This window comes from Garra rufa, unplaced genomic scaffold (assembly GCF_049309525.1).
Source record: "Garra rufa unplaced genomic scaffold, GarRuf1.0 hap1_unplaced_003, whole genome shotgun sequence".
NCBI classification, from domain to species: Eukaryota; Metazoa; Chordata; class Actinopteri; order Cypriniformes; family Cyprinidae; genus Garra; species Garra rufa.
The window spans coordinates 11,747,710-11,774,410 of NW_027394278.1; the positions used below are offsets into that span (position 1 = coordinate 11,747,710).

Below are 26,701 nucleotides of genomic sequence, written 5' to 3' on the forward strand. Positions count from 1 at the left end.
TCTGATCTTCATTACAGAAAATGTACGCTTACCCCTTTTTTCGCCGCCAATCGGCAACATCGTGCCGGCTCCTCATGGCGCCATCGGAGGAGGCGAAGCGCCTTGAAAATATGGAGTCGGGAAGGGCCAAACCCAAGGAGCAGGTGCTGGCAGAGTCCCGTTCTTTTGTCAGCACAAACGGTGGAGACCCCAGTGACCAGTTTTTAGTACTGGCTCACTGCAAACTTCAGTTTGGGAAGTACCAGGGCCAGAGATTTAGATGGCTCCTGGAAAACTCTCTGGGGTACGCAGTGTATTTGGTGCTCAGCATTTCCAAGGAGACAGCGCAGACAACCCCCCTGTCCGAAAATAAACAGCTCTTCCTACAGTACACTTCTCATATCAGAGAGATGGCTGAAGAAGTGGAGAAGTATGAGAGGAAGCAGGAAATGCAAGCAGAAGCCCGAGCATCTGGAGACCAGGGCTGCTTGATGGTGGAGTTTGGTGACTTCCAGGGCCGGTCCATGAAGGAAGTTTATGAGGACCAAAGCAAGGAGGCCCAAGCCCTCATCAGGTACCTGGTTAAGGCCGATGCCAGGCCAAACACCAACATGGCCATTTTCAAGACATATGTCCTGAAAAGGCAGGCTTCTGCTGTGGGCACCAGTGTACGTCCTGCACGTCCACCTGCAACCTCCAGTGCCTCTGTACCTCCAGCCGCAGCCTCCAGTACCTCTGCACCTCCACCTGCAGCCATCCGAACTGGTGTACAGCGGACCGCCACTGTGAAAGCGCTGTTGGCGCATGGCAAACATTTGTCTCCTTCACAGCTGGCGAAAAAACTCGTGTCACCAGTTAAACACTGTGAGTAGGAGTGTGAATATTACATTTTCCCTACAGAAATTGTACACGTATTCATTTATTGTTATGGCAAACCTGTCCACTTGCTGTTTCCAGATCCATTAGTGCAGTCTACTTTACCTTCTCCAGCAGCAGAAACTTTGGCCCGAAGACAGCTTTTCGCTACAGGTACGTAAGCACCACCTTACATACACTTGTCTCTGTGTATTGTTCACAGTAATAGTTGTAACATTTGTGCTCCAGGCACTTCCGTTTCCACTGCTGAAGATGATGATGAGGAGCTGGTATTTGCTGCATCACAATGTGAAGCACAGCTGAATACAGGTGTGGCATATGACACCAATACAAATGTTATAAGAATGTTTTGTGAAAATACAATGGGAAGCATTAAAAATAAAAATAAAATTTTTTTAATATTTTTGTTTACAATACAGAATTATGTCACATCATGCCTCAAGTGGGATTTCTTCAAAAGGTTAAGGATGTCCAAAGGTGTCAGTGTATTTATTTGCGTTTCTAAACTTATCCGTTGTTAAACAATCACTAGATAACTTTCTCACACTGCTTGCTATTCTCACTCACTCACTCACTCACTCACTCACTCACTCACTCACTCTTTAGCTCCCCCTGAGCAGACAGGATGGTGGAGAGTCATTGTTCTTATGATGAGAAGAACAGTTTTTCCTTATTGTATATGTGTGCATGCTTCATGTCTGTGCGCATCATTACTGAATTCATCACACCTCATTTTCCTTACTTAATCACAACAGATTCTCATTCTCAAAGAACTGTACTAATTCCATTTTTCTTACATCAATAAAGTGTACGCTGTGTTCTTTGCTTCTTAACACTAGTACCATTTTCTTCACTGTTATGCCTAAATATAAGCATAACGATTATTAACACTCCTCCAAAATTACTGCTTCGTAGGCTGCTTGTGGGCTGCTTTTCTGGCGTAGTACTATCAAATCCAACGGTCATACTTATATTGTTTTTGTTACTGTTTACTCAGAGTCCTGTGCCGGTCCGTCTCCATTGGCGGAAACAGCAAAAACACCAGATCCTCCACATCATCAGCCACCAGCTGAGCTCCCAGGCCACTGGAAAGATCATCTTCCACCTTTCCAGCATGAGTGGATCCGGAACACACTATTTAAGGCCAACCCACGAACCGGCAAGCCAGAACTAGTGTCCCAGCTGAAGCTTTGGTGGTATCCTCCTCAGCCCCCTTTAATTAACAGTCAGCCACCCGCCTCACCAGACCTCTTCTTCTGTCGGCCCCTTTTCTTATGGATGCCGCTGAAGATGTGGTTATTTCCTCTTGTCTGTGTTCGCCCAGACTGTGGTAAGCACAGGCTAACAGCAGCAGGACTTTACCGCACCGTGCGCAAGGTTTTGGACATCGACGGGTGGTATGACCTTGCCACTGAGTATCTGGAGTGCAAAGGCTGCAAAAAGAAGTATCCTGCCTGGTCCGAGGACATCTTAGGGCAGCTGGATATGGGCCACCGCAGTCAGTTTCCAGCTTTGCTGACATACAGGTAATTCATGACAATCATTCATTATTAGGCACTTTTATCTGTGTTTTTTTCTACAACCAAAGCATTTTCATGATTATATTGTTGTTTCCTTAGATACTCATGTGACAACCGGGTGCTGAGGATGATGAGGGAGAGGACACTGGGCAACAGTGTGACTCAGCTGTACAAGAAGCTGACGGAACAGCACAGTGAGGCATGGACACAGCGTGTTCTGCAGTACCTGACTGCCTGCGAACCGTTCACAAGGTCCTCCCTTGTGCAGCCTCCTGTATTTGCTGAGCCTCCCCTTTTACCTGCCCTGCCTAAGCCTAAGTGGCTCTTAGCCGTGTACGCCAGGGATGTTCTGTGGCGACTGCATGAGGTCAAAGCCAAAATAACATCTGTCCGCGGCTCTGTTCTCAAGATGGACTCCACTAAAAAGGTATCACAGTCCTGTTTATATCCAGAAATTTGCCAGATATGGATATATGTGCATTCACAATGAATACAGTTTTGTCACCCTTTTATTTTTCCCAATAGGTCACAAAGAAACTTGCAGGTGCTGCTTCAGGTACAGCTGCCTGGTGTACAAATGTGGGGAATGAACACGGCCAAGTCCTCGTATCTGTGCTTACAGCCGCCGAGGGTCAGGTGATGGCCAGTGTCAGGTGAAGATGATGTTCTCGGAGTGGGTCGAGCTTGAAGTGCGCCTCGACATCTGGCATTTCATGCGGCGATTTGCTGCAGGTGTCACGACAGAGGCTCATCCACTCTACGGGATCTTCATGGCCCGTCTGTCCACGTGCATCTTTCAGTGGGATCCAGAGGATGTGGCTGCACTTCGCAGTGCAAAGGAGGGTGAGCTGGCGGCAAAGAAGACTGGCCACATCTCAGAAAGGGCGGTCAGTGCTCGCATTACCCGGAGAGAGTTGGCACTGCACTGCCGGAGGAGGACCAGGGGGGTGGAGGAGACCACCAGATTGATCGGGTCACTGATTGATCTGTTCGACAGTGCGGACGGGAAGGACACTCTGGGAGTTCCTCTGCTGAATCACGAACGGATCCAGCAGATATGGAAGGAACAGCGGAAGCACGTTCCGTGTATCCAAGACCCAGAGAACTTTCCGCTGTACATGAAGAAGGGGACACTGAAGAAGGGCGGTGTGGAGCTGTGCTGCTACAGGTGTGCCCGTGGCTCTACCTCCTTGGAGTCTTTCCACCTCCACCTAAACCGTTTTATTCCAGGTATTACATACATACGGATTACAATTTTTTGTCAAAAATATAAGCACTATAACTGCTTCCATTACTTTAAAGTAATGTCACATGAATAAATGTCACACTCTACAGTAATACTACAGTTCTTTTCTGATGTCATAAGCATTAACAAAGCTGTATTACCTGACAAGTCACTAGTAGCTATAATTTTTAATGTAATTTAAATTGCGATTACTCACATTCAAAAGTTGTTTATATAATATATGTGTAATATATGTATTTATTATGTATAAATAAAGACACACATTTGAAAATAATTACATGTATATATTTATTATTCATATAATTTATATTATATATAAATATATTTAATATATATACATATATTTTTCTTAAATATATACATGCATGTGTTGTGTAATTGTATTGTAATTATGTAACTCTATTACATGTAACCAGTTACCTCATAGCACCTCATGTGAAGTACAAAACTTTTTTGTTTATTTAATTTTTAGGAACCAGTGCCAGTGATGCGCATTTTCAAGCGTATCTCCTTGAGGGCTTGATGCGTTGGAATGATGACCGGATGGAAGACGCCATAAAAGGAGCATCCTCCATCCGGACATATGGCTGTGCCATGAGGGAGGCTGTGGACCGGCTTAGCCAAGCTGTCTTCGGGAAGCCCTGGGATGAGCGCTATCGCCCTCCTGGAGCATATACAGGCAAGAAATTCATTAATTCATGTTTTTGTTTTTTTATAGATCATTTGAATTATTTTTGCAAAACAAAAAAATTCATAGATGAACAGGGAGATCACATTCATATATTGTACTATTTTATCTATTTAGCCTTTAATGTATTAGACAAAATGTTAAGAACACTTTCTTTTTTCCCATTTTATTCTTGTAGGTGAATTGCTGGGAATGGAGTACCTTTACAGCCAGACTGGCAAAACACTGACTCCAGTGCTCCAGAACCCAGAGGAGGAAGACAGGCTGGTGGAGGCAGTTGATGACCAGGACCTGCAAGATGAGGGGTTTGACGAAGAGATCACGGAGGACATCACAGTTCCAGTGCTGTATGAGGATGACCCCTGCCGTGATCTTAAAAACAGCCCCTCATCTTTGCCTCTGCCTCAGTCCCCGGCATCACCGGCTGAGCCGTCCGCATCATCTGGCGGAGAAGGACAGCATCTTGCCCCTGCCCCTTCAGTGCTGTCACAGCCATCCGACACTGGAAGTAGTCTCTCCAACGAGGCTCAGGTAAAACACTTTATTTCAGGTAAAAAAGGGCTTTATTTAATTTCAATACCATTTTATTTCACTTATATTAATATTAATCTGCATTTACTAGGGAGCAGTCATTGGACCCGATGGCATCGCTGGGTGGGACAAGGTCCAGGACCTGGCTGGTTACCTAGTGGGTCTTCGTGAGGCTCCTTACCTCACTGACCTGCAGGTGACAGAGGTCATCCAGCTGTGGACAGCTCTCCCTGACTCTGACAAACAGCGGGTCAACTATCAGCCTCGACATCAGCCTCAGCTGACACATGGGCGCTTTAAAGCACCGAAGCGGACCGGAGTCACACCGGGTGTGGAGAGTGTTAAACGGTGTCTGATTGGACATCCTGGGGGTCCAGCACAGTGGCCCAACACCAGTCGCTTGGTTGAGGCAATTTGTATCAAGCTGTGTGCTTTACACAAGTCGCCGACCAAGAAGGCTGGAGTTTGCACCCCCAGGTGGTCTAAAATCCTCACCGATTACCACCACATCCGAGAGCTGGTGCTTAACTGTCGAAGGCTGATGGATGAAACCATGATCCAGCTGTTTGAGCTAAACCAGAAGACACTCATTCAGTGGTAAGCAAGGGACATTATTTGCTTCAAATTAAATGAATACTTCTTAAAACATATTTATAATACAAGTAATTTATTGTCAGGTTTCAGCGTCGGCAGAAGAATCAGGAAATGAGTGTCCTCGCTCAGGGACTGACTTCACCTGACCCAATTGCTGTGGCCGATGCGCAGCTTCCTCTGCCAAGGGAAAAATTGGATGAAGCGCCATCAACATCAGGGCCAAAACATCCATTTATCCTTCTGCCAAATCGGGAAGGACAGGCTCCGATCCTGCGGCCAGGTCGACGGCCCGCTGCTACCACCACCACACAGTGCCCCATTGCACCTGCCCCCACAGCATCAGGAGTTGTGCAGCCCATTTCAGCACCTGGGTCATTGTTTGGCACACTAGTCCTTAACCCGGACATGACTGTGTCAGTGGTGATCCCCTCTTCTGGTGCTTCAACATTGAGTGCAGGCCCAGCTCCACCTGCTCCTGCGTCTGATGCTCCTGTGTCCCGTTACACCCAGAGGAACAGGCGCCGACGGGCCCTGGAGGAGGAAAGCGGCGTCCACAAGAGAAAGTATGTGCGAGGGGTTACTTTTAACAGATGCAGCAAATGTGGGCAGCCCAAAACTAAAGAGTTCGGCCATAGTCGATATGGCAATGCCACATTTTGCCCGAGTGCCTCAAATGGAAAATCTTTCGATGAATGGTTGGCAGAACAGCGCCAGCTACATAAACCTCCTCAATAAAGACAATTTTTTCTGTATATATTTTGTTTACATGTGCCCACTCTTTCATACTGTTCGGTATCCTCCTCAATAAATAATTTATTTTCTGTATATATTTTGTATTTTACACGGGCCCACTCTTTCACATTTTCCGGTATCTTCCTTAATAAATATCTTTTACTGTATATATTTTGTTTTTATTACATGGGCCCACTCCTTCATATTGTCCTGTATACCCCTCAATAAATATAATAAATGTCTTTTTTTTGTATATATTTATATATATTACATGGGCTCACTTTTTCATATTGTCCTGTATACCCCTCAATACTGTATCCTCCTCAATAAATTATATCTTTTCTGTATACATTATGTGTATGTATATTATGTTCATTTAAATTAAATATTTTACATTTGAACATTTAAAGTGTCTTTTGATCAGATAAATTAAATCTGATAAATGATATCCATCAAATCATGTCCCACATATACAAAAAAAATATATAATAATCTTTGAGAAAACATTTTATTCATTAATTTAAACATAAACATGTAATATGCCTTTTAAAAATATTATAAACATGATTAACATAAAACATAAAATCAACTACTGAAACATTTTAATTCGTTTTATTTAACCATAAACATATATCATATACATATATGTTTATACATATTTACCAAACAATTATTTTCACAAAATAATAAATATCAGTCAACATATTGATATGTCTAGGGACCGATTTGTGGAAAAAGCAGGTGAGGATGGGGGCGTGTTTTAAGACGACGGAAACTGTCAACGTGACAATTCGCTCCAATCGGATCGCGTATTTAACCATAAACATGTAATATGCCTTTTAAAAATAACATACACAAATTAATAAATATCAATCAATATAATGTTATGTCTAGGGCGAGATTTGTAAAAAATAAAATAAAAATAAAAACAAGGTGGGATGGGGCGTGTTTTTAATACGACGTAAAGTGTCAACGTGATGATTCACTGTTTGGAATCAGTCCAACCGGATCAAGTTTCGCGATTCGCGAATCATTTGATTCAGAACGGGACTTCGACTCAGTCGCGCAGACCGCGGGTTCGAATCCAGCCCGCCGAGGGTGACGTGTTTCACATGTAACTAAAACTCATCCATACCGCATAAGAATATAGCCCGAATATTGTTGCAGGGGAAACTTGTCGGCACACTTGCGTTTTCGCGTCTTTTTCGCTTGCGAGGGGGGGCTCAAAGATTGGGCTCCTTCTTTTGCGCAGCGAGCGCTCTACCATTTGAGCTAATTCCCCTGGCTGCAGAAGGCAGAATCTTCTCCCTGTTAGGTCCACCACCATTATTGAATCCATTCAAAGGCCCACTTTCATTCCTTTGCCTTTGACCTTGTCTCGAGGTGTGTCATTTCTTCCATTGCAGTTAATTTTTTCTTTCTTTTGTTGTTGCTATTTGTCTTCTTTGCTTTTGGTTATTATGATCGCCGCCAACTTGTTTGTTTTTAGACTCATTTCTTCTAATGCTTGCTTGTTTCATTCAGTGTTTTTAATGTTGTTTTTTGGGCTTTCTTGTTGTTGTTGCTTTATTACAAACGATCCACTTGGCTTTCACAAGATTGTGATCCTGTATCAGAAGTGACTGTTGCGGTCAAGTAAGTCTGCACCCCTGAGGACCGTAACAGGGTGAGTAGAGCAGGGCAGAAACAAGTTTCTCAGAAATCGAGGTGCTTTTTGCCACAAGCGCAGACTTCCGGATGCTCCCTGCATTCAAAGCCACGTGAAGAGCGTCGCTCGAGGGCAGGCGGCGGTGCGCCAGCTGCGTGAGAGTGGCTCGTTGGTCTAGGGGTATGATTCTCGCTTTGGGTGCGAGAGGTCCCGGGTTCAAATCCCGGACGAGCCCGTGGTCAGGCTTGGTCCTGAAGCTTTTCTGCCTGCTAAGGGGCCCACGAGCAGTCAGCAAATTTTGGGGAAATTGGGCAGACGTCAGGCCGGAGCCAGGCCGGTTAGCTCAGTTGGTTAGAGCGTGGTGCTAATAACGCCAAGGTCGCGGGTTCGATCCCCGTACGGGCCAACGTCTTTTGTTCTCTGTTAGCTCGTCTCTGCTCTTCTCTCAAAGCGACGGGTGGTGTCACGTAAACCCCTGCAGACCAAACCCTAGGGGGATGTGGCCGAAATAGCTCAGTTGGGAGAGCGTTAGACTGAAGATCTAAAGGTCCCTGGTTCAATCCCGGGTTTCGGCAGATGCAGCTTTCTTTTGTCTTTTGGTCGAGAGTGGCCAGTGACCAAAACTCACTGGGATACAACCCCTCGCTCTGACTGGTTCCCCCTAGCCGCAACACTATCTACCTCCAGGTCAGCTGTCAAAGAGGCGCTCGTGGTTCCATGGTGTAACGGTTAGCACTCTGGACTTTGAATCCAGCGATCCGAGTTCAAATCTCGGTGGAACCTACGTGCCTTCTTGCGGCAGATAAAAACAAAAAAGGCTCAACTTTATTTTTGTTGCTGGTGAGCCGTAAGCGACTTCTTCTTTGCTTTCCTCTGAGCAGCGTCTTCTCTCGTCAAGGTTCCATGGTGTAATGGTTAGCACTCTGGACTCTGAATCCAGCGATCCGAGTTCAAATCTCGGTGGGACCTGCTTTTGCCACGAATGTGCGCAGGGCCCGTTCTGAGAAATCCTTTTGACAGCAGTGGGACCCAAAGGCTCACGCAACTGCGAGGGTACGTTTCGCACGGCAAAAAGCGCAGTCTGTCTCCTTGGGGACGTGCGCGTAAAAGGGCAGGAGCCCTTTGGAGAATGCGGGCATCGATCCCGCTACCTCTCGCATGCTAAGCGAGCGCTCTACCATTTGAGCTAATTCCCCTGGCCGCAGAAGGCAGAATCTTCTCCCTGTTAGGTCCACCACCATTATTGAATCCATTCAAAGGCCCACTTTCATTCCTTTGCCTTTGACCTTGTCTCGAGGTGTGTCATTTCTTCCATTGCAGTTAATTTTTTCTTTCTTTTGTTGTTGCTATTTGTCTTCTTTGCTTTTGGTTATTATGATCGCCGCCAACTTGTTTGTTTTTAGACTCATTTCTTCTAATGCTTGCTTGTTTCATTCAGTGTTTTTAATGTTGTTTTTTGGGCTTTCTTGTTGTTGTTGCTTTATTACAAACGATCCACTTGGCTTTCACAAGATTGTGATCCTGTATCAGAAGTGACTGTTGCGGTCAAGTAAGTCTGCACCCCTGAGGACCGTAACAGGGTGAGTAGAGCAGGGCAGAAACAAGTTTCTCAGAAATCGAGGTGCTTTTTGCCACAAGCGCAGACTTCCGGATGCTCCCTGCATTCAAAGCCACGTGAAGAGCGTCGCTCGAGGGCAGGCGGCGGTGCGCCAGCTGCGTGAGCGTGGCTCGTTGGTCTAGGGGTATGGTTCTCGCTTTGGGTGCGAGAGGTCCCGAGTTCAAATCCCGGACGAGCCCGTGTTCAGGCTTGGTCCTGAAGCTTTTCTGCCTGCTAAGGGGCCCACGAGCAGTCAGCAAATTTTGGGGAAATTGGGCAGACGTCTGTCCGGAGCCAGGCCGGTTAGCTCAGTTGGTTAGAGCGTGGTGCTAATAACGCCAAGGTCGCGGGTTCGATCCCCGTACGGGCCAACGTCTTTTGTTCTCTGTTAGCTCGTCTCTGCTCTTCTCTCAAAGCGACGGGTGGTGTCACGTAAACCCCTGCAGACCAAACCCTAGGGGGATGTGGCCGAAATAGCTCAGTTGGGAGAGCGTTAGACTGAAGATCTAAAGGTCCCTGGTTCAATCCCGGGTTTCGGCAGATGCAGCTTTCTTTTGTCTTTTGGTCGAGGGTGGCCAGTGACCAAAACTCACTGGGATACAACCCCTCGCTCTGACTGGTTCCCCCTAGCCGCAACACTATCTACCTCCAGGTCAGCTGTCAAAGAGGCGCTCGTGGTTCCATGGTGTAACGGTTAGCACTCTGGACTTTGAATCCAGCGATCCGAGTTCAAATCTCGGTGGAACCTACGTGCCTTCTTGCGGCAGATAAAAACAAAAAAGGCTCAACTTTATTTTTGTTGCTGGTGAGCCGTAAGCGACTTCTTCTTTGCTTTCCTCTGAGCAGCGGCCTCTCTCGTCAAGGTTCCATGGTGTAATGGTTAGCACTCTGGACTCTGAATCCAGCGATCCGAGTTAAAATCTCGGTGGGACCTGCTTTTGCCACGAATGTGCGCAGGGCCCGTTCTGAGAAATCCTTTTGACAGCAGTGGGCCCCAAAGGCTCACGCAACTGCGAGGGTACGTTTCGCACCGCAAAAAGCGCAGTCTGTCTCCTTGGGGACGTGCTCGTAAAAGGTCAGGAGCCCTTTGGAGAATGCGGGCATCGATCCCGCTACCTCTCGCATGCTAAGCGAGCGCTCTACCATTTGAGCTAATTCCCCTGGCCGCAGAAGGCAGAATCTTCTCCCTGTTAGGTCCACCACCATTATTGAATCCATTCAAAGGCCCACTTTCATTCCTTTGCCTTTGACCTTGTCTCGAGGTGTGTCATTTCTTCCATTGCAGTTAATTTTTTCTTTCTTTTGTTGTTGCTATTTGTCTTCTTTGCTTTTGGTTATTATGATCGCCGCCAACTTGTTTGTTTTTAGACTCATTTCTTCTAATGCTTGCTTGTTTCATTCAGTGTTTTTAATGTTGTTTTTTGGGCTTTCTTGTTGTTGTTGCTTTATTACAAACGATCCACTTGGCTTTCACAAGATTGTGATCCTGTATCAGAAGTGACTGTTGCGGTCAAGTAAGTCTGCACCCCTGAGGACCGTAACAGGGTGAGTAGAGCAGGGCAGAAACACGTTTCTCAGAAATCGAGGTGCTTTTTGCCACAAGCGCAGACTTCCGGATGCTCCCTGCATTCAAAGCCACGTGAAGAGCGTCGCTCGAGGGCAGGCGGCGGTGCGCCAGCTGCGTGAGCGTGGCTCGTTGGTCTAGGGGTATGATTCTCGCTTTGGGTGCGAGAGGTCCCGGGTTCAAAATCCCGGACGAGCCCGTGGTCAGGCTTGGTCCTGAAGCTTTTCTGCCTGCTAAGGGGCCCACGAGCAGTCAGTAAATTTTGGGGAAATTGGGCAGACGTCTGGCCGGAGCCAGGCCGGTTAGCTCAGTTGGTTAGAGCGTGGTGCTAATAACGCCAAGGTCGCGGGTTCGATCCCCGTACGGGCCAACGTCTTTTGTTCTCTGTTAGCTCGTCTCTGCTCTTCTCTCAAAGCGACGGGTGGTGTCACGTAAACCCCTGCAGACCAAACCCTAGGGGGATGTGGCCGAAATAGCTCAGTTGGGAGAGCGTTAGACTGAAGATCTAAAGGTCCCTGCTTCAATCCCGGGTTTCGGCAGATGCAGCTTTCTTTTGTCTTTTGGTCGAGGGTGGCCAGTGACCAAAACTCACTGGGATACAACCCCTCGCTCTGACTGGTTCCCCCTAGCCGCAACACTATCTACCTCCAGGTCAGCTGTCAAAGAGGCGCTCGTGGTTCCATGGTGTAACGGTTAGCACTCTGGACTTTGAATCCAGCGATCCGAGTTCAAATCTCGGTGGAACCTACGTGCCTTCTTGCGGCAGATAAAAACAAAAAAGGCTCAACTTTATTTTTGTTGCTGGTGAGCCGTAAGCGACTTCTTCTTTGCTTTCCTCTGAGCAGCGGCCTCTCTCGTCAAGGTTCCATGGTGTAATGGTTAGCACTCTGGACTCTGAATCCAGCGATCCGAGTTCAAATCTCGGTGGGACCTGCTTTTGCCACGAATGTGCGCAGGGCCCGTTCTGAGAAATCCTTTTGACAGCAGTGGGACCCAAAGGCTCACGCAACTGCGAGGGTACGTTTCGCACCGCAAAAAGCGCAGTCTGTCTCCTTGGGGACGTGCGCGTAAAAGGGCAGGAGCCCTTTGGAGAATGCGGGTATCGATCCCGCTACCTCTCGCATGCTAAGCGAGCACTCTACCATTTGAGCTAATTCCCCTGGCCACAGCAGAATCTTCTCCCTGTTAGGTCCACCACCATTATTGAATCCATTCAAAGGCCCACTTTCATTCCTTTGCCTTTGACCTTGTCTCGAGGTGTGTCATTTCTTCCATTGCAGTTAATTTTTTCTTTCTTTTGTTGTTGCTATTTGTCTTCTTTGCTTTTGGTTATTATGATCGCCGCCAACTTGTTTGTTTTTAGACTCATTTCTTCTAATGCTTGCTTGTTTCATTCAGTGTTTTTAATGTTGTTTTTTGGGCTTTCTTGTTGTTGTTGCTTTATTACAAACGATCCACTTGGCTTTCACAAGATTGTGATCCTGTATCAGAAGTGACTGTTGCGGTCAAGTAAGTCTGCACCCCTGAGGACCGTAACAGGGTGAGTAGAGCAGGGCAGAAACAAGTTTCTCAGAAATCGAGGTGCTTTTTGCCACAAGCGCAGACTTCCGGATGCTCCCTGCATTCAAAGCCACGTGAAGAGCGTCGCTCGAGGGCAGGCGGCGGTGCGCCAGCTGCGTGAGCGTGGCTCGTTGGTCTAGGGGTATGATTCTCGCTTTGGGTGCGAGAGGTCCCGGGTTCAAAATCCCGGACGAGCCCGTGGTCAGGCTTGGTCCTGAAGCTTTTCTGCCTGCTAAGGGGCCCACGAGCAGTCAGCAAATTTTGGGGAAATTGGGCAGACGTCTGGCCGGAGCCAGGCCGGTTAGCTCAGTTGGTTAGAGCGTGGTGCTAATAACGCCAAGGTCGCGGGTTCGATCCCCGTACGGGCCAACGTCTTTTGTTCTCTGTTAGCTCGTCTCTGCTCTTCTCTCAAAGCGACGGGTGGTGTCACGTAAACCCCTGCAGACCAAACCCTAGGGGGATGTGGCCGAAATAGCTCAGTTGGGAGAGCGTTAGACTGAAGATCTAAAGGTCCCTGGTTCAATCCCGGGTTTCGGCAGATGCAGCTTTCTTTTGTCTTTTGGTCGAGGGTGGCCAGTGACCAAAACTCACTGGGATACAACCCCTCGCTCTGACTGGTTCCCCCTAGCCGCAACACTATCTACCTCCAGGTCAGCTGTCAAAGAGGCGCTCGTGGTTCCATGGTGTAACGGTTAGCACTCTGGACTTTGAATCCAGCGATCCGAGTTCAAATCTCGGTGGAACCTACGTGCCTTCTTGCGGCAGATAAAAACAAAAAAGGCTCAACTTTATTTTTGTTGCTGGTGAGCCGTAAACGACTTCTTCTTTGCTTTCCTCTGAGCAGCGGCCTTTCTCGTCAAGGTTCCATGGTGTAATGATTAGCACTCTGGACTCTGAATCCAGCGATCCGAGTTCAAATCTCGGTGGGACCTGCTTTTGCCACGAATGTGCGCAGGGCCCGTTCTGAGAAATCCTTTTGACAGCAGTGGGCCCCAAAGGCTCACGCAACTGCGAGGGTACGTTTCGCACCGCAAAAAGCGCAGTCTGTCTCCTTGGGGACGTGCTCGTAAAAGGTCAGGAGCCCTTTGGAGAATGCGGGCATCGATCCCGCTACCTCTCGCATGCTAAGCGAGCGCTCTACCATTTGAGCTAATTCCCCTGGCCGCAGAAGGCAGAATCTTCTCCCTGTTTTGCCAGCTGCGTGAGCGTGGCTCGTTGGTCTAGGGGTATGATTCTCGCTTTGGGTGCGAGAGGTCCCGGGTTCAAAATCCCGGACGAGCCCGTGGTCAGGCTTGGTCCTGAAGCTTTTCTGCCTGCTAAGGGGCCCACGAGCAGTCAGTAAATTTTGGGGAAATTGGGCAGACGTCTGGCCGGAGCCAGGCCGGTTAGCTCAGTTGGTTAGAGCGTGGTGCTAATAACGCCAAGGTCGCGGGTTCGATCCCCGTACGGGCCAACGTCTTTTGTTCTCTGTTAGCTCGTCTCTGCTCTTCTCTCAAAGCGACGGGTGGTGTCACGTAAACCCCTGCAGACCAAACCCTAGGGGGATGTGGCCGAAATAGCTCAGTTGGGAGAGCGTTAGACTGAAGATCTAAAGGTCCTTGGTTCAATTCCGGGTTTCGGCAGATGCAGCTTTCTTTTGTCTTTTGGTCGAGGGTGGCCAGTGACCAAAACTCACTGGGATACAACCCCTCGCTCTGACTGGTTCCCCCTAGCCGCAACACTATCTACCTCCAGGTCAGCTGTCAAAGCGGCGCTCGTGGTTCCATGGTGTAACGGTTAGCACTCTGGACTTTGAATCCAGCGATCCGAGTTCAAATCTCGGTGGAACCTACGTGCCTTCTTGCGGCAGATAAAAACAAAAAAGGCTCAACTTTATTTTTGTTGCTGGTGAGCCGTAAGCGACTTCTTCTTTGCTTTCCTCTGAGCAGCGGCCTCTCTCGTCAAGGTTCCATGGTGTAATGATTAGCACTCTGGACTCTGAATCCAGCGATCCGAGTTCAAATCTCGGTGGGACCTGCTTTTGCCACGAATGTGCGCAGGGCCCGTTCTGAGAAATCCTTTTGACAGCAGTGGGCCCCAAAGGCTCACGCAACTGCGAGGGTACGTTTCGCACCGCAAAAAGCGCAGTCTGTCTCCTTGGGGACGTGCTCGTAAAAGGTCAGGAGCCCTTTGGAGAATGCGGGCATCGATCCCGCTACCTCTCGCATGCTAAGCGAGCGCTCTACCATTTGAGCTAATTCCCCTGGCCGCAGAAGGCAGAATCTTCTCCCTGTTAGGTCCACCACCATTATTGAATCCATTCAAAGGCCCACTTTCATTCCTTTGCCTTTGACCTTGTCTCGAGGTGTGTCATTTCTTCCATTGCAGTTAATTTTTTCTTTCTTTTGTTGTTGCTATTTGTCTTCTTTGCTTTTGGTTATTATGATCGCCGCCAACTTGTTTGTTTTTAGACTCATTTCTTCTAATGCTTGCTTGTTTCATTCAGTGTTTTTAATGTTGTTTTTTGGGCTTTCTTGTTGTTGTTGCTTTATTACAAACGATCCACTTGGCTTTCACAAGATTGTGATCCTGTATCAGAAGTGACTGTTGCGGTCAAGTAAGTCTGCACCCCTGAGGACCGTAACAGGGTGAGTAGAGCAGGGCAGAAACACGTTTCTCAGAAATCGAGGTGCTTTTTGCCACAAGCGCAGACTTCCGGATGCTCCCTGCATTCAAAGCCACGTGAAGAGCGTCGCTCGAGGGCAGGCGGCGGTGCGCCAGCTGCGTGAGCGTGGCTCGTTGGTCTAGGGGTATGATTCTCGCTTTGGGTGCGAGAGGTCCCGGGTTCAAAATCCCGGACGAGCCCGTGGTCAGGCTTGGTCCTGAAGCTTTTCTGCCTGCTAAGGGGCCCACGAGCAGTCAGCAAATTTTGGGGAAATTGGGCAGACGTCTGGCCGGAGCCAGGCCGGTTAGCTCAGTTGGTTAGAGCGTGGTGCTAATAACGCCAAGGTCGCGGGTTCGATCCCCGTACGGGCCAACGTCTTTTGTTCTCTGTTAGCTCGTCTCTGCTCTTCTCTCAAAGCGACGGGTGGTGTCACGTAAACCCCTGCAGACCAAACCCTAGGGGGATGTGGCCGAAATAGCTCATTTGGGAGAGCGTTAGACTGAAGATCTAAAGGTCCCTGGTTCAATCCCGGGTTTCGGCAGATGCAGCTTTCTTTTGTCTTTTGGTCGAGGGTGGCCAGTGACCAAAACTCACTGGGATACAACCCCTCGCTCTGACTGGTTCCCCCTAGCCGCAACACTATCTACCTCCAGGTCAGCTGTCAAAGAGGCGCTCGTGGTTCCATGGTGTAACGGTTAGCACTCTGGACTTTGAATCCAGCGATCCGAGTTCAAATCTCGGTGGAACCTACGTGCCTTCTTGCGGCAGATAAAAACAAAAAAGGCTCAACTTTATTTTTGTTGCTGGTGAGCCGTAAGCGACTTCTTCTTTGCTTTCCTCTGAGCAGCGGCCTCTCTCGTCAAGGTTCCATGGTGTAATGGTTAGCACTCTGGACTCTGAATCCAGCGATCCGAGTTCAAATCTCGGTGGGACCTGCTTTTGCCACGAATGTGCGCAGGGCCCGTTCTGAGAAATCCTTTTGACAGCAGTGGGCCCCAAAGGCTCACGCAACTGCGAGGGTCCGTTTCGCACCGCAAAAAGCGCAGTCTGTCTCCTTGGGGACGTGCGCGTAAAAGGGCAGGAGCCCTTTGGAGAATGCGGACATCGATCCCGCTACCTCTCGCATGCTAAGCGAGCGCTCTACCATTTGAGCTAATTCCCCTGGCCGCAGAAGGCAGAATCTTCTCCCTGTTAGGTCCACCACCATTATTGAATCCATTCAAAGGCCCACTTTCATTCCTTTGCCTTTGACCTTGTCTCGAGGTGTGTCATTTCTTCCATTGCAGTTAATTTTTTCTTTCTTTTGTTGTTGCTATTTGTCTTCTTTGCTTTTGGTTATTATGATCGCCGCCAACTTGTTTGTTTTTAGACTCATTTCTTCTAATGCTTGCTTGTTTCATTCAGTGTTTTTAATGTTGTTTTTTGGGCTTTCTTGTTGTTGTTGCTTTATTACAAACGATCCACTTGGCTTTCACAAGATTGTGATCCTGTATCAGAAGTGACTGTTGCGGTCAAGTAAGTCTGCACCCCTGAGGACCGTAACAGGGTGAGTAGAGCAGGGCAGAAACAAGTTTCTCAGAAATCGAGGTGCTTTTTGCCACAAGCGCAGACTTCCGGATGCTCCCTGCATTCAAAGCCACGTGAAGAGCGTCGCTCGAGGGCAGGCGGCGGTGCGCCAGCTGCGTGAGCGTGGCTCGTTGGTCTAGGGGTATGATTCTCGCTTTGGGTGCGAGAGGTCCCGGGTTCAAAATCCCGGACGAGCCCGTGGTCAGGCTTGGTCCTGAAGCTTTTCTGCCTGCTAAGGGGCCCACGAGCAGTCAGTAAATTTTGGGGAAATTGGGCAGACGTCTGGCCGGAGCCAGGCCGGTTAGCTCAGTTGGTTAGAGCGTGGTGCTAATAACGCCAAGGTCGCGGGTTCGATCCCCGTACGGGCCAACGTCTTTTGTTCTCTGTTAGCTCGTCTCTGCTCTTCTCTCAAAGCGACGGGTGGTGTCACGTAAACCCCTGCAGACCAAACCCTAGGGGGATGTGGCCGAAATAGCTCAGTTGGGAGAGCGTTAGACTGAAGATCTAAAGGTCCTTGGTTCAATTCCGGGTTTCGGCAGATGCAGCTTTCTTTTGTCTTTTGGTCGAGGGTGGCCAGTGACCAAAACTCACTGGGATACAACCCCTCGCTCTGACTGGTTCCCCCTAGCCGCAACACTATCTACCTCCAGGTCAGCTGTCAAAGAGGCGCTCGTGGTTCCATGGTGTAACGGTTAGCACTCTGGACTTTGAATCCAGCGATCCGAGTTCAAATCTCGGTGGAACCTACGTGCCTTCTTGCGGCAGATAAAAACAAAAAAGGCTCAACTTTATTTTTGTTGCTGGTGAGCCGTAAGCGACTTCTTCTTTGCTTTCCTCTGAGCAGCGGCCTCTCTCGTCAAGGTTCCATGGTGTAATGATTAGCACTCTGGACTCTGAATCCAGCGATCCGAGTTCAAATCTCGGTGGGACCTGCTTTTGCCACGAATGTGCGCAGGGCCCGTTCTGAGAAATCCTTTTGACAGCAGTGGGCCCCAAAGGCTCACGCAACTGCGAGGGTACGTTTCGCACCGCAAAAAGCGCAGTCTGTCTCCTTGGGGACGTGCTCGTAAAAGGTCAGGAGCCCTTTGGAGAATGCGGGCATCGATCCCGCTACCTCTCGCATGCTAAGCGAGCGCTCTACCATTTGAGCTAATTCCCCTGGCCGCAGAAGGCAGAATCTTCTCCCTGTTAGGTCCACCACCATTATTGAATCCATTCAAAGGCCCACTTTCATTCCTTTGCCTTTGACCTTGTCTCGAGGTGTGTCATTTCTTCCATTGCAGTTAATTTTTTCTTTCTTTTGTTGTTGCTATTTGTCTTCTTTGCTTTTGGTTATTATGATCGCCGCCAACTTGTTTGTTTTTAGACTCATTTCTTCTAATGCTTGCTTGTTTCATTCAGTGTTTTTAATGTTGTTTTTTGGGCTTTCTTGTTGTTGTTGCTTTATTACAAACGATCCACTTGGCTTTCACAAGATTGTGATCCTGTATCAGAAGTGACTGTTGCGGTCAAGTAAGTCTGCACCCCTGAGGACCGTAACAGGGTGAGTAGAGCAGGGCAGAAACACGTTTCTCAGAAATCGAGGTGCTTTTTGCCACAAGCGCAGACTTCCGGATGCTCCCTGCATTCAAAGCCACGTGAAGAGCGTCGCTCGAGGGCAGGCGGCGGTGCGCCAGCTGCGTGAGCGTGGCTCGTTGGTCTAGGGGTATGATTCTCGCTTTGGGTGCGAGAGGTCCCGGGTTCAAAATCCCGGACGAGCCCATGGTCAGGCTTGGTCCTGAAGCTTTTCTGCCTGCTAAGGGGCCCACGAGCAGTCAGTAAATTTTGGGGAAATTGGGCAGACGTCTGGCCGGAGCCAGGCCGGTTAGCTCAGTTGGTTAGAGCGTGGTGCTAATAACGCCAAGGTCGCGGGTTCGATCCCCGTACGGGCCAACGTCTTTTGTTCTCTGTTAGCTCGTCTCTGCTCTTCTCTCAAAGCGACGGGTGGTGTCACGTAAACCCCTGCAGACCAAACCCTAGGGGGATGTGGCCGAAATAGCTCAGTTGGGAGAGCGTTAGACTGAAGATCTAAAGGTCCTTGGTTCAATTCCGGGTTTCGGCAGATGCAGCTTTCTTTTGTCTTTTGGTCGAGGGTGGCCAGTGACCAAAACTCACTGGGATACAACCCCTCGCTCTGACTGGTTCCCCCTAGCCGCAACACTATCTACCTCCAGGTCAGCTGTCAAAGCGGCGCTCGTGGTTCCATGGTGTAACGGTTAGCACTCTGGACTTTGAATCCAGCGATCCGAGTTCAAATCTCGGTGGAACCTACGTGCCTTCTTGCGGCAGATAAAAACAAAAAAGGCTCAACTTTATTTTTGTTGCTGGTGAGCCGTAAGCGACTTCTTCTTTGCTTTCCTCTGAGCAGCGGCCTCTCTCGTCAAGGTTCCATGGTGTAATGATTAGCACTCTGGACTCTGAATCCAGCGATCCGAGTTCAAATCTCGGTGGGACCTGCTTTTGCCACGAATGTGCGCAGGGCCCGTTCTGAGAAATCCTTTTGACAGCAGTGGGCCCCAAAGGCTCACGCAACTGCGAGGGTACGTTTCGCACCGCAAAAAGCGCAGTCTGTCTCCTTGGGGACGTGCTCGTAAAAGGTCAGGAGCCCTTTGGAGAATGCGGGCATCGATCCCGCTACCTCTCGCATGCTAAGCGAGCGCTCTACCATTTGAGCTAATTCCCCTGGCCGCAGAAGGCAGAATCTTCTCCCTGTTAGGTCCACCACCATTATTGAATCCATTCAAAGGCCCACTTTCATTCCTTTGCCTTTGACCTTGTCTCGAGGTGTGTCATTTCTTCCATTGCAGTTAATTTTTTCTTTCTTTTGTTGTTGCTATTTGTCTTCTTTGCTTTTGGTTATTATGATCGCCGCCAACTTGTTTGTTTTTAGACTCATTTCTTCTAATGCTTGCTTGTTTCATTCAGTGTTTTTAATGTTGTTTTTTGGGCTTTCTTGTTGTTGTTGCTTTATTACAAACGATCCACTTGGCTTTCACAAGATTGTGATCCTGTATCAGAAGTGACTGTTGCGGTCAAGTAAGTCTGCACCCCTGAGGACCGTAACAGGGTGAGTAGAGCAGGGCAGAAACACGTTTCTCAGAAATCGAGGTGCTTTTTGCCACAAGCGCAGACTTCCGGATGCTCCCTGCATTCAAAGCCACGTGAAGAGCGTCGCTCGAGGGCAGGCGGCGGTGCGCCAGCTGCGTGAGCGTGGCTCGTTGGTCTAGGGGTATGATTCTCGCTTTGGGTGCGAGAGGTCCCGGGTTCAAAATCCCGGACGAGCCCGTGGTCAGGCTTGGTCCTGAAGCTTTTCTGCCTGCTAAGGGGCCCACGAGCAGTCAGTAAATTTTGGGGAAATTGGGCAGACGTCTGGCCGGAGCCAGGCCGGTTAGCTCAGTTGGTTAGAGCGTGGTGCTAATAACGCCAAGGTCGCGGGTTCGATCCCCGTACGGGCCAACGTCTTTTGTTCTCTGTTAGCTCGTCTCTGCTCTTCTCTCAAAGCGACGGGTGGTGTCACGTAAATGTAGCAGACGATGTTTTTAGCGTGTCACACTAGCTTAGGGTTCAATATGGGCCAAAGATCAGAAGCCAGGAACGTCTACTGGAGAGAGGGTGAGATGCTACTGGTGAGTGAATAGACAAGACAATTAGATTTGATTTTCAAAATAATTTATATTGATGGGTTTTCTTTTCTTTTTCTTTATAGTTTGTTTCAAGTAGTCACATTGAAGGACAACCAATTGACAGCGGTCAAGAAATATTCTGTTGTCTCAAACAGTATCAAAAATGTTAACAGTTCAACAGATTCAAATCAATGTTGACCAAAATAAAATAAACTCTCAAAAAACAAAACAATAGTGTGTGTTCCTTTCAAATAAATTCACAATAAAATACTCTTCAATGAGCTTTACATTCAAAAACCCAATAATTCAAAAAGAGTTTGTAATAGGATATTCACTCTGACTAAATTCCAGAAAATAGATGTAAATGACACTTTTTTCTTCAAAACTCAACAGTAAATTCAACCATGAAATGTAAAAACACAAGAACAAATCAAACGATTCAATTGAACAATGCTTTGTGGATTAAACGACTCAGTTGATCAAAGTTCGTGAATCAAATGATTCAGCTTCAAGAACACTCGTTCTACCAGTTCCAACTCAAAAACAAAGTCTCTCCGTTTCAGATGCAAAAAAATCAATTCTGTTCAAAGTATCGGGATCTTTTGTGTCCAAAAGAACAGGAAACAATGGAATTCTCCTACCAGTCGATGAATTCAGATCACAGTTCAAAGGTCCGTGGGCAGCTCGCCATTTGTGCACATGTAATCGCGATCAACACAGATGATTCTCACCAGAGGATTACGTTCGGCACAAAACAGGTAATTCTCTCAGAAGATCTCAGAAGAAACATAGGGAAAGAAAAAAACCCAGCCTTGCAAAACACAAGGCAAACACAATTAACTTCTGATTCAAACGTTTTCATCACAAGTTCATACACACACACACACACATCTCAAATACAACATTTCAACTGTTATTAAACACGTTGAGTTTCATAAATTACTCTTTGTCTTGTCTCATAACCGATTTATGAATATTACATGTGATAGCTTTAGCACACGTGCTAACTAGTTTGACGCACGCGGTATGCGCACGGCCTACTCAAAATTGCTTTGTAACATCTCATTTTGAAACTATTTTAGGTCAGTATATGAAAATTCACTCACCAGAGCAAAATAGAACAATATTTTGTCAAAGATGATTAATCACAGGGCTTCAGCACTGAGATCCGCTCCAACTACACTTCTTCCAATTTCCACGTCTCCCTTCTCTCTTTTCGTCCGACGACAACACTTCAAGATGATGTCACGATTCCTTAAGTTTCGTTTCCAAGTGTTCTCTATCACATCTCTCCTTAGATTAATGTTCAACGCTATGAGCTTCTAGACAAACGCTCCGTGCTGCGGTCTCGTGCAATCTCGTCTCTCTGTCTGTTCTGAAAGGTGCAGCAGCGCCGGCGCTGCAGGTGGGCGGGGCTTATAAATGCGCTGCTACCATTGGCTCTTACAGAAGTTTGTCACTGAAGTGAGAAGTAATTTGATCAATCTTTCATCCTTCTGGAACTTTCTCCCTTTTTCTCATCTCTCAGTTTCCTTCAGCTCTTTCTATGTTTTGAAGTATTTTAATTTCTTTGACAGTAGCCTGGATTACCCGGGTTACATTCTCCCCGCCTTGAAGCTATGCAGGTCCCACTGCATCTTCCAGGCTGTGAAGTCACAGCAGAGGGATGTTCACCTTGCATTTCCAGAGAGGTATTCTTAAAAGTATCAGACTCCTCCAATGAAACGGTAAATGCTGTGCTAAGCCCTTGCAATAGTGATTGCACAACCAGAGAAAGGGGATTACCCAATTTAGGATACTGCAGCCTCTTTGGTGGCTCATGATGTCTTTGCGAACGTCTGGGGACATCTTCTAGACTCTCACCAGTCTCCACTAAGCTGTCTCGGCGACTTGGTGAATAAACTTTTCCTCCACGTGTCAAAGCATCGCCCCTTTCATCCTCTGCACTTAAAGTCTCAGGTGGGGATCCATCTGACTCCTGATCCAGCACAGGTATGTCACTCAGCACATCCGTCTCTATAGGATCAATCATCTGTGTATCCTCTCTTTCAGGTTCATCCAGCGGACTTCCTTCCCCAGCGTCAGGCTGGTCAGGTAAGTTCCTCTGTGATGTCACTGGAGTAAGTTGCTCAGTGTTTGTACTAACTGCATTTCTCATTTCAGGGGAAACTTCTGCCATCACTCTACCACTTGAAGGCTTCTTAGGTTTAGAATTGGAGAGGATTCTAGTTTCAACACTCGGTAAGTGTCCATGTGAGTAATAATCCATAGGGTCACTCTCTGATTCAGAATTCTCAGTCATACATTCAGGTTCTTGCGTACCAGGGTTTGCTCGAGTTCTAGGCCTGTGAGGTGTTTTTGGTCTTAGTGGTTCCTCAGGCGTGGTTTCTTGCAAAAACCCACAGGGCAGTAACAAGTCTCGGTGCAATGTGCGAAGTGGTCCATCCTTGCCCTCTGGTTGAACGGTATAGACTGGTAAGTCGGCAGCTTTCTTGATCACAACGTAAGCTTCTTTCTCCCACTTATCTGCTAATTTATGCTTTCCTCTCAGCTTTACGTTCCTTACCAGGACCCGATCTCCAACTTCAAGGGATGAGGCAACCACTCGCTCATCGAACCTCTTCTTATTCCGTCTTGCTACTTTTGAAGCGTTCTCACTTGCTACTCTGTAGCTCTCCTCCAGACGATCCTTCAAATTCCTCACATAACTTGAGTGAGATGGGGATGACTTCTCAGCAGGTAAACCGAAGGCCAGATCAATTGGTAGCCGGGGCTGCCTTCCGAACATTAACTCATAAGGCGAAAATCCTGTTGAGTCATTGCGTGTGCAATTGTACGCGTGGACTAATGGTTTCACGAAATCCTTCCAGCAGGTCTTTTCTTTATCATCCAGGGTCCCTAACATTTGGAGCAGTGTCCTGTTAAAGCGCTCCACAGGGTTGCCCCGGGGGTGATAAGGTGTCGTCCTCACTTTGCGGATTCCTGCTATGCCACATAGTTCCTTGATCAACTTAGACTCGAAGTCGGGCCCCTGATCACTAAGGAGTTTCTCGGGAAACCCGTAATGAACGAGGAAGTTATCCCACAGGCACTTGGCTACGGTTTGAGCCTTCTGATTTCTGGTGGGTATTGCTACAGCATACCTGGTGAAATGATCTGTGATTACTAGAATATCCTTAATATTGCTTCGATCGGGCTCCAGCGACAGGTAGTCCATGCAGAGTAACTCGAGGGGTCTGCTAGTCGATATGTTCACCAGTGGTGCAGCTCGCTCAGGGGGAGTCTTTCGCTTCACACAGCGCTCGCAGGTCCTTATCTTCTCCTCCACGGCCATCGCCATCCTTGGCCAGTAAAATCGGGCTCTAGCTAGGTCCAGGGTCCTTTCAATTCCAAGATGGCCCATGTCGTTGTGCAGATTTGTTAACGCTTTTCCTCTGAGCTCAACCGGTAACGCCAACTGATACAACACACTTCCTCGATCTTGCTTCCTTCTAAATAACACTCCATTCTTGAACTCAAATCTGTTCCATTCTCTAAGCCATAGAGCTATTTCTGCAGGCTCCACCTTCCCTTCAGGTTTTCTCCCAGACTCAAGGTACTTAATGACTTCTCTGAGCTCTGGATCAGCTCTTTGACATTCTCTCAACTCTTCTTCAGACATTTGGGGAAGAGTTGGAAGACCATGGGCATCCTCCTGTTGGAACTCCTGGGGTACTGCACTAGCACTGAGGCACAGTGACTCGAACAGAGTGGGCTTTAAGCATGATAGGTCGGAATTGTCACATCTCTGGTATACTTGGTGTCGTTCACAGAGGGCTTTCACTGCTGGTGGCAGGATCGTCTGTTGTTCAGTCTCTGCTAAATGATGAAGAGTGAATTGCTTAATTCTTTCACACTCCTTCTGAGAGATGAAGTCATCTACCGGCCTGTCATGAGGACGTCTTGAGAGTGCGTCTGCATCTAGATTTCGCTTGCCTGCACGATATTGGATCTTGAAGTTGAATGTTGACAGGCTGGACAGCCACCTATAGCTAGTCGCATCAAGCTTTGCAGATGTTAAGATATAGGTGAGTGGGTTGCTGTCCGTTATTACGGTGAACTCTCCTCCATACAAATAGTCACTGAATTTGGCCGTGACCGCCCACTTGAGCGCGAGGAACTCCAACTTGTGCGCGGGGTACTTCGTCTCACTTTTGGTCAGACCCCTGCTCGCGAAGGCAATTACTCTCATTCGGCCCTCCTGCTCTTGATAAAGGGCGGCCCCAAGTCCAGTGGTGCTTGCGTCTGTGGTCAACACGTAGGGAAGGCTGGGATCCGCAAACCCAAGTACTGGGGCTGAAGTAAGCTTTTTAATTATGCTGTCGAACGCTTGCTGGCATTCCTGAGTCCATCGGTCCCCAAACTGCTCTTTAGGATCCCGGTATTCTATGTTTTTCTTTAGGCTTCGTCTCTGGTTTTTCTGCAGAGGGGGATATCCAATAGTAAGATCATTAAGAGGTCTTGTGATCTTTGAGAAGTCTTGGACGAACCTCCTGTAGTATCCTGCGAATCCAATGAAAGATTTGAGCTCTTTGAGGTTTCTCGGCCTTGGCCAGGTCTTGAGGGCTTCGATCTTGGTCGGATCCGTCTCAACGCCATTCTGAGACACTATATGGCCTAGGTATCGGACCGATGTCTGGAAGAACTTGCATTTCTTAGGAGAAAGCTTCAATCCGTATTCTCTTAAACGTTTTAGAACTTGCAGGAGTCGAGCTTCATGTTCTTCTAAGGTCTTGGAGAAGATTATAAGATCATCAATGAATACTAAGGCTTCTTTTCTGTTAAGATCACCCATGCACCGCTCCATTAATCTCTGAAATGTACTCGGCGCATTAGTGACCCCTTGTGGCATTCTGTTGAATTCATAGAACCCTAAAGGACAAACGAATGCTGTTTTCTGTTTATCAGCCTCTTCCATCTCGATCTGATAGAAGCCTGATTTTAAGTCGAGGACTGAAAACCATTTAGAGCCAGATAGAACTGAGAAAGCTTCTTCCAAATTCGGCAGGGCATATGCGTCTTTTATGGTCTGTGAATTCAACTTTCTGAAGTCAATGCAGAGACGTACATCATTGTTCTTCTTCTTTACCACTACTATTGGAGAGGCAAAGGGGGATTCCGATTCTCTAATGATACCTGCATCAAGGAGTTCTTTGAGATGCCTTCTCACTGCATCAACGTCTTGGGGATGGATAGGTCTAGCACGCTGCTTGAACGGCGTATTGTCACGAAGATTGATGTGATGTTTTACTTTATCTGTGTGGCCGTAATCCAAGTCATGCAGTGCAAATACGTCTGGCATGTGGTTCACTAGATCAGTTATCCTTTCCTTCCATTCACTTGATAACGGGGAGTCACCGAAGTCAGGAATGATCTTAACTTGTGCAGGACTAACTCCTTTGTACACGGGAGCACTGACAGGGTTTCTTCCTTCAATTACACTTTGGACAGCATGCAGTTCAGCTAACACTGCTCTCGGAGGGATTGTTAAATCAACTTGCGTCTCATTTCTCAGCACTATCGGTATCTGGACATTGCGCTTCGGAGGTAGAGAATGCAAACAACTAGCCACTAGCAGTCCACCAGGCAAAGAAGATGATGCTGAAGGCCCTACCATCACCAAGGTCTCTGACAGTGGCCCAACAATGTTGGCACATCCATTGAGGACTACCGTACTTCCAGCTGTTACCACGTCAGGCACGCCTCCTTTCACTTTTACATGACCCAAAACACTCGTACTTGCTTGTTGCAGTCTTGCTTCTAGAACTCTTATGACAGCTCGATAACCGTGGAAATAGGGTTTAATTCTAGGCTTGGCTGCTTGTGCATGATCAGCATACAAGACATCCAAGGTGTTGGTGCCAACGAGGATTTGGGGCACGTGTGTCAAGTCTGGGACCACTAGAGCCAACGTTGGAACTTCAGCTTCTGTTCCCAGGAATTCCTGAGGAAACTTCAGAGTTAACTCCACATACCCCAGGTAGGGAACAGCCTGGCCATTTGCCCCTTCAACTTCCAACAGATGATTCAGTGGTTGCATTGAGTGTTGCGACAAGTGTCTATTATAGAAGGACAGAGGGATTGTCGTGACCTGGGATCCTGTGTCTAACAGGCAGTTTACTTCCTCCCCTTCGACTTTGACTCGCGCAGTGCATTTCATTCCGACCAGTCCAGCTGGTAACTTCAAGGAGTTCTTGATGTCTGCATGCTTGGTAAACACTAGTTGATGCTTAGGGCTTTGTTTCTTCTGCTCAG

The 26,701-nt window shown here is 47.8% G+C and overlaps 49 non-coding genes across 49 annotated transcripts; 42 read left to right on the forward strand and 7 right to left on the reverse strand.

The window, feature by feature from the left end:
• The first annotated feature begins 7,977 nt into the window (after positions 1–7,977).
• On the forward strand, positions 7,978–8,049 carry trnap-ugg (transfer RNA proline (anticodon UGG)). Its single transcript has one exon. It is a non-coding gene; the product is annotated as a tRNA-Pro (tRNA).
• A 97-nt stretch (positions 8,050–8,146) lies between these two features.
• Positions 8,147–8,220, forward strand: trnai-aau (transfer RNA isoleucine (anticodon AAU)). Its single transcript has one exon. It is a non-coding gene; the product is annotated as a tRNA-Ile (tRNA).
• Positions 8,221–8,316: 96 nt separating this feature from the next.
• trnaf-gaa (transfer RNA phenylalanine (anticodon GAA)) lies at positions 8,317–8,389 on the forward strand. Its single transcript has one exon. It is a non-coding gene; the product is annotated as a tRNA-Phe (tRNA).
• Positions 8,390–8,525: 136 nt separating this feature from the next.
• Positions 8,526–8,597, forward strand: trnaq-uug (transfer RNA glutamine (anticodon UUG)). Its single transcript has one exon. It is a non-coding gene; the product is annotated as a tRNA-Gln (tRNA).
• Positions 8,598–8,711: 114 nt separating this feature from the next.
• On the forward strand, positions 8,712–8,783 carry trnaq-cug (transfer RNA glutamine (anticodon CUG)). Its single transcript has one exon. It is a non-coding gene; the product is annotated as a tRNA-Gln (tRNA).
• A 154-nt stretch (positions 8,784–8,937) lies between these two features.
• On the reverse strand, positions 8,938–9,010 carry trnaa-agc (transfer RNA alanine (anticodon AGC)). The gene has a single exon. It is a non-coding gene; the product is annotated as a tRNA-Ala (tRNA).
• A 529-nt stretch (positions 9,011–9,539) lies between these two features.
• On the forward strand, positions 9,540–9,611 carry trnap-ugg (transfer RNA proline (anticodon UGG)). The gene has a single exon. It is a non-coding gene; the product is annotated as a tRNA-Pro (tRNA).
• A 97-nt stretch (positions 9,612–9,708) lies between these two features.
• On the forward strand, positions 9,709–9,782 carry trnai-aau (transfer RNA isoleucine (anticodon AAU)). The gene has a single exon. It is a non-coding gene; the product is annotated as a tRNA-Ile (tRNA).
• Positions 9,783–9,878: 96 nt separating this feature from the next.
• On the forward strand, positions 9,879–9,951 carry trnaf-gaa (transfer RNA phenylalanine (anticodon GAA)). The gene has a single exon. It is a non-coding gene; the product is annotated as a tRNA-Phe (tRNA).
• A 136-nt stretch (positions 9,952–10,087) lies between these two features.
• trnaq-uug (transfer RNA glutamine (anticodon UUG)) lies at positions 10,088–10,159 on the forward strand. Its single transcript has one exon. It is a non-coding gene; the product is annotated as a tRNA-Gln (tRNA).
• A 114-nt stretch (positions 10,160–10,273) lies between these two features.
• trnaq-cug (transfer RNA glutamine (anticodon CUG)) lies at positions 10,274–10,345 on the forward strand. The gene has a single exon. It is a non-coding gene; the product is annotated as a tRNA-Gln (tRNA).
• Positions 10,346–10,499: 154 nt separating this feature from the next.
• On the reverse strand, positions 10,500–10,572 carry trnaa-agc (transfer RNA alanine (anticodon AGC)). Its single transcript has one exon. It is a non-coding gene; the product is annotated as a tRNA-Ala (tRNA).
• Positions 10,573–11,101: 529 nt separating this feature from the next.
• trnap-ugg (transfer RNA proline (anticodon UGG)) lies at positions 11,102–11,174 on the forward strand. Its single transcript has one exon. It is a non-coding gene; the product is annotated as a tRNA-Pro (tRNA).
• Positions 11,175–11,271: 97 nt separating this feature from the next.
• On the forward strand, positions 11,272–11,345 carry trnai-aau (transfer RNA isoleucine (anticodon AAU)). Its single transcript has one exon. It is a non-coding gene; the product is annotated as a tRNA-Ile (tRNA).
• A 96-nt stretch (positions 11,346–11,441) lies between these two features.
• On the forward strand, positions 11,442–11,514 carry trnaf-gaa (transfer RNA phenylalanine (anticodon GAA)). The gene has a single exon. It is a non-coding gene; the product is annotated as a tRNA-Phe (tRNA).
• Positions 11,515–11,650: 136 nt separating this feature from the next.
• trnaq-uug (transfer RNA glutamine (anticodon UUG)) lies at positions 11,651–11,722 on the forward strand. Its single transcript has one exon. It is a non-coding gene; the product is annotated as a tRNA-Gln (tRNA).
• A 114-nt stretch (positions 11,723–11,836) lies between these two features.
• trnaq-cug (transfer RNA glutamine (anticodon CUG)) lies at positions 11,837–11,908 on the forward strand. The gene has a single exon. It is a non-coding gene; the product is annotated as a tRNA-Gln (tRNA).
• A 154-nt stretch (positions 11,909–12,062) lies between these two features.
• Positions 12,063–12,135, reverse strand: trnaa-agc (transfer RNA alanine (anticodon AGC)). The gene has a single exon. It is a non-coding gene; the product is annotated as a tRNA-Ala (tRNA).
• A 525-nt stretch (positions 12,136–12,660) lies between these two features.
• trnap-ugg (transfer RNA proline (anticodon UGG)) lies at positions 12,661–12,733 on the forward strand. The gene has a single exon. It is a non-coding gene; the product is annotated as a tRNA-Pro (tRNA).
• A 97-nt stretch (positions 12,734–12,830) lies between these two features.
• Positions 12,831–12,904, forward strand: trnai-aau (transfer RNA isoleucine (anticodon AAU)). Its single transcript has one exon. It is a non-coding gene; the product is annotated as a tRNA-Ile (tRNA).
• A 96-nt stretch (positions 12,905–13,000) lies between these two features.
• trnaf-gaa (transfer RNA phenylalanine (anticodon GAA)) lies at positions 13,001–13,073 on the forward strand. The gene has a single exon. It is a non-coding gene; the product is annotated as a tRNA-Phe (tRNA).
• Positions 13,074–13,209: 136 nt separating this feature from the next.
• Positions 13,210–13,281, forward strand: trnaq-uug (transfer RNA glutamine (anticodon UUG)). Its single transcript has one exon. It is a non-coding gene; the product is annotated as a tRNA-Gln (tRNA).
• Positions 13,282–13,395: 114 nt separating this feature from the next.
• trnaq-cug (transfer RNA glutamine (anticodon CUG)) lies at positions 13,396–13,467 on the forward strand. The gene has a single exon. It is a non-coding gene; the product is annotated as a tRNA-Gln (tRNA).
• A 154-nt stretch (positions 13,468–13,621) lies between these two features.
• Positions 13,622–13,694, reverse strand: trnaa-agc (transfer RNA alanine (anticodon AGC)). Its single transcript has one exon. It is a non-coding gene; the product is annotated as a tRNA-Ala (tRNA).
• A 50-nt stretch (positions 13,695–13,744) lies between these two features.
• trnap-ugg (transfer RNA proline (anticodon UGG)) lies at positions 13,745–13,817 on the forward strand. The gene has a single exon. It is a non-coding gene; the product is annotated as a tRNA-Pro (tRNA).
• A 97-nt stretch (positions 13,818–13,914) lies between these two features.
• trnai-aau (transfer RNA isoleucine (anticodon AAU)) lies at positions 13,915–13,988 on the forward strand. Its single transcript has one exon. It is a non-coding gene; the product is annotated as a tRNA-Ile (tRNA).
• Positions 13,989–14,084: 96 nt separating this feature from the next.
• trnaf-gaa (transfer RNA phenylalanine (anticodon GAA)) lies at positions 14,085–14,157 on the forward strand. Its single transcript has one exon. It is a non-coding gene; the product is annotated as a tRNA-Phe (tRNA).
• Positions 14,158–14,293: 136 nt separating this feature from the next.
• Positions 14,294–14,365, forward strand: trnaq-uug (transfer RNA glutamine (anticodon UUG)). The gene has a single exon. It is a non-coding gene; the product is annotated as a tRNA-Gln (tRNA).
• Positions 14,366–14,479: 114 nt separating this feature from the next.
• trnaq-cug (transfer RNA glutamine (anticodon CUG)) lies at positions 14,480–14,551 on the forward strand. The gene has a single exon. It is a non-coding gene; the product is annotated as a tRNA-Gln (tRNA).
• A 154-nt stretch (positions 14,552–14,705) lies between these two features.
• Positions 14,706–14,778, reverse strand: trnaa-agc (transfer RNA alanine (anticodon AGC)). Its single transcript has one exon. It is a non-coding gene; the product is annotated as a tRNA-Ala (tRNA).
• Positions 14,779–15,307: 529 nt separating this feature from the next.
• trnap-ugg (transfer RNA proline (anticodon UGG)) lies at positions 15,308–15,380 on the forward strand. The gene has a single exon. It is a non-coding gene; the product is annotated as a tRNA-Pro (tRNA).
• A 97-nt stretch (positions 15,381–15,477) lies between these two features.
• trnai-aau (transfer RNA isoleucine (anticodon AAU)) lies at positions 15,478–15,551 on the forward strand. The gene has a single exon. It is a non-coding gene; the product is annotated as a tRNA-Ile (tRNA).
• Positions 15,552–15,647: 96 nt separating this feature from the next.
• trnaf-gaa (transfer RNA phenylalanine (anticodon GAA)) lies at positions 15,648–15,720 on the forward strand. Its single transcript has one exon. It is a non-coding gene; the product is annotated as a tRNA-Phe (tRNA).
• A 136-nt stretch (positions 15,721–15,856) lies between these two features.
• Positions 15,857–15,928, forward strand: trnaq-uug (transfer RNA glutamine (anticodon UUG)). Its single transcript has one exon. It is a non-coding gene; the product is annotated as a tRNA-Gln (tRNA).
• A 114-nt stretch (positions 15,929–16,042) lies between these two features.
• On the forward strand, positions 16,043–16,114 carry trnaq-cug (transfer RNA glutamine (anticodon CUG)). The gene has a single exon. It is a non-coding gene; the product is annotated as a tRNA-Gln (tRNA).
• Positions 16,115–16,870: 756 nt separating this feature from the next.
• Positions 16,871–16,943, forward strand: trnap-ugg (transfer RNA proline (anticodon UGG)). The gene has a single exon. It is a non-coding gene; the product is annotated as a tRNA-Pro (tRNA).
• A 97-nt stretch (positions 16,944–17,040) lies between these two features.
• On the forward strand, positions 17,041–17,114 carry trnai-aau (transfer RNA isoleucine (anticodon AAU)). The gene has a single exon. It is a non-coding gene; the product is annotated as a tRNA-Ile (tRNA).
• A 96-nt stretch (positions 17,115–17,210) lies between these two features.
• trnaf-gaa (transfer RNA phenylalanine (anticodon GAA)) lies at positions 17,211–17,283 on the forward strand. The gene has a single exon. It is a non-coding gene; the product is annotated as a tRNA-Phe (tRNA).
• Positions 17,284–17,419: 136 nt separating this feature from the next.
• On the forward strand, positions 17,420–17,491 carry trnaq-uug (transfer RNA glutamine (anticodon UUG)). The gene has a single exon. It is a non-coding gene; the product is annotated as a tRNA-Gln (tRNA).
• Positions 17,492–17,605: 114 nt separating this feature from the next.
• Positions 17,606–17,677, forward strand: trnaq-cug (transfer RNA glutamine (anticodon CUG)). Its single transcript has one exon. It is a non-coding gene; the product is annotated as a tRNA-Gln (tRNA).
• Positions 17,678–17,831: 154 nt separating this feature from the next.
• Positions 17,832–17,904, reverse strand: trnaa-agc (transfer RNA alanine (anticodon AGC)). Its single transcript has one exon. It is a non-coding gene; the product is annotated as a tRNA-Ala (tRNA).
• A 529-nt stretch (positions 17,905–18,433) lies between these two features.
• trnap-ugg (transfer RNA proline (anticodon UGG)) lies at positions 18,434–18,506 on the forward strand. The gene has a single exon. It is a non-coding gene; the product is annotated as a tRNA-Pro (tRNA).
• A 97-nt stretch (positions 18,507–18,603) lies between these two features.
• On the forward strand, positions 18,604–18,677 carry trnai-aau (transfer RNA isoleucine (anticodon AAU)). The gene has a single exon. It is a non-coding gene; the product is annotated as a tRNA-Ile (tRNA).
• A 96-nt stretch (positions 18,678–18,773) lies between these two features.
• On the forward strand, positions 18,774–18,846 carry trnaf-gaa (transfer RNA phenylalanine (anticodon GAA)). The gene has a single exon. It is a non-coding gene; the product is annotated as a tRNA-Phe (tRNA).
• Positions 18,847–18,982: 136 nt separating this feature from the next.
• Positions 18,983–19,054, forward strand: trnaq-uug (transfer RNA glutamine (anticodon UUG)). Its single transcript has one exon. It is a non-coding gene; the product is annotated as a tRNA-Gln (tRNA).
• A 114-nt stretch (positions 19,055–19,168) lies between these two features.
• trnaq-cug (transfer RNA glutamine (anticodon CUG)) lies at positions 19,169–19,240 on the forward strand. Its single transcript has one exon. It is a non-coding gene; the product is annotated as a tRNA-Gln (tRNA).
• A 154-nt stretch (positions 19,241–19,394) lies between these two features.
• trnaa-agc (transfer RNA alanine (anticodon AGC)) lies at positions 19,395–19,467 on the reverse strand. Its single transcript has one exon. It is a non-coding gene; the product is annotated as a tRNA-Ala (tRNA).
• Positions 19,468–19,996: 529 nt separating this feature from the next.
• Positions 19,997–20,069, forward strand: trnap-ugg (transfer RNA proline (anticodon UGG)). Its single transcript has one exon. It is a non-coding gene; the product is annotated as a tRNA-Pro (tRNA).
• Positions 20,070–20,166: 97 nt separating this feature from the next.
• Positions 20,167–20,240, forward strand: trnai-aau (transfer RNA isoleucine (anticodon AAU)). The gene has a single exon. It is a non-coding gene; the product is annotated as a tRNA-Ile (tRNA).
• Positions 20,241–26,701: the final 6,461 nt, after the last annotated feature.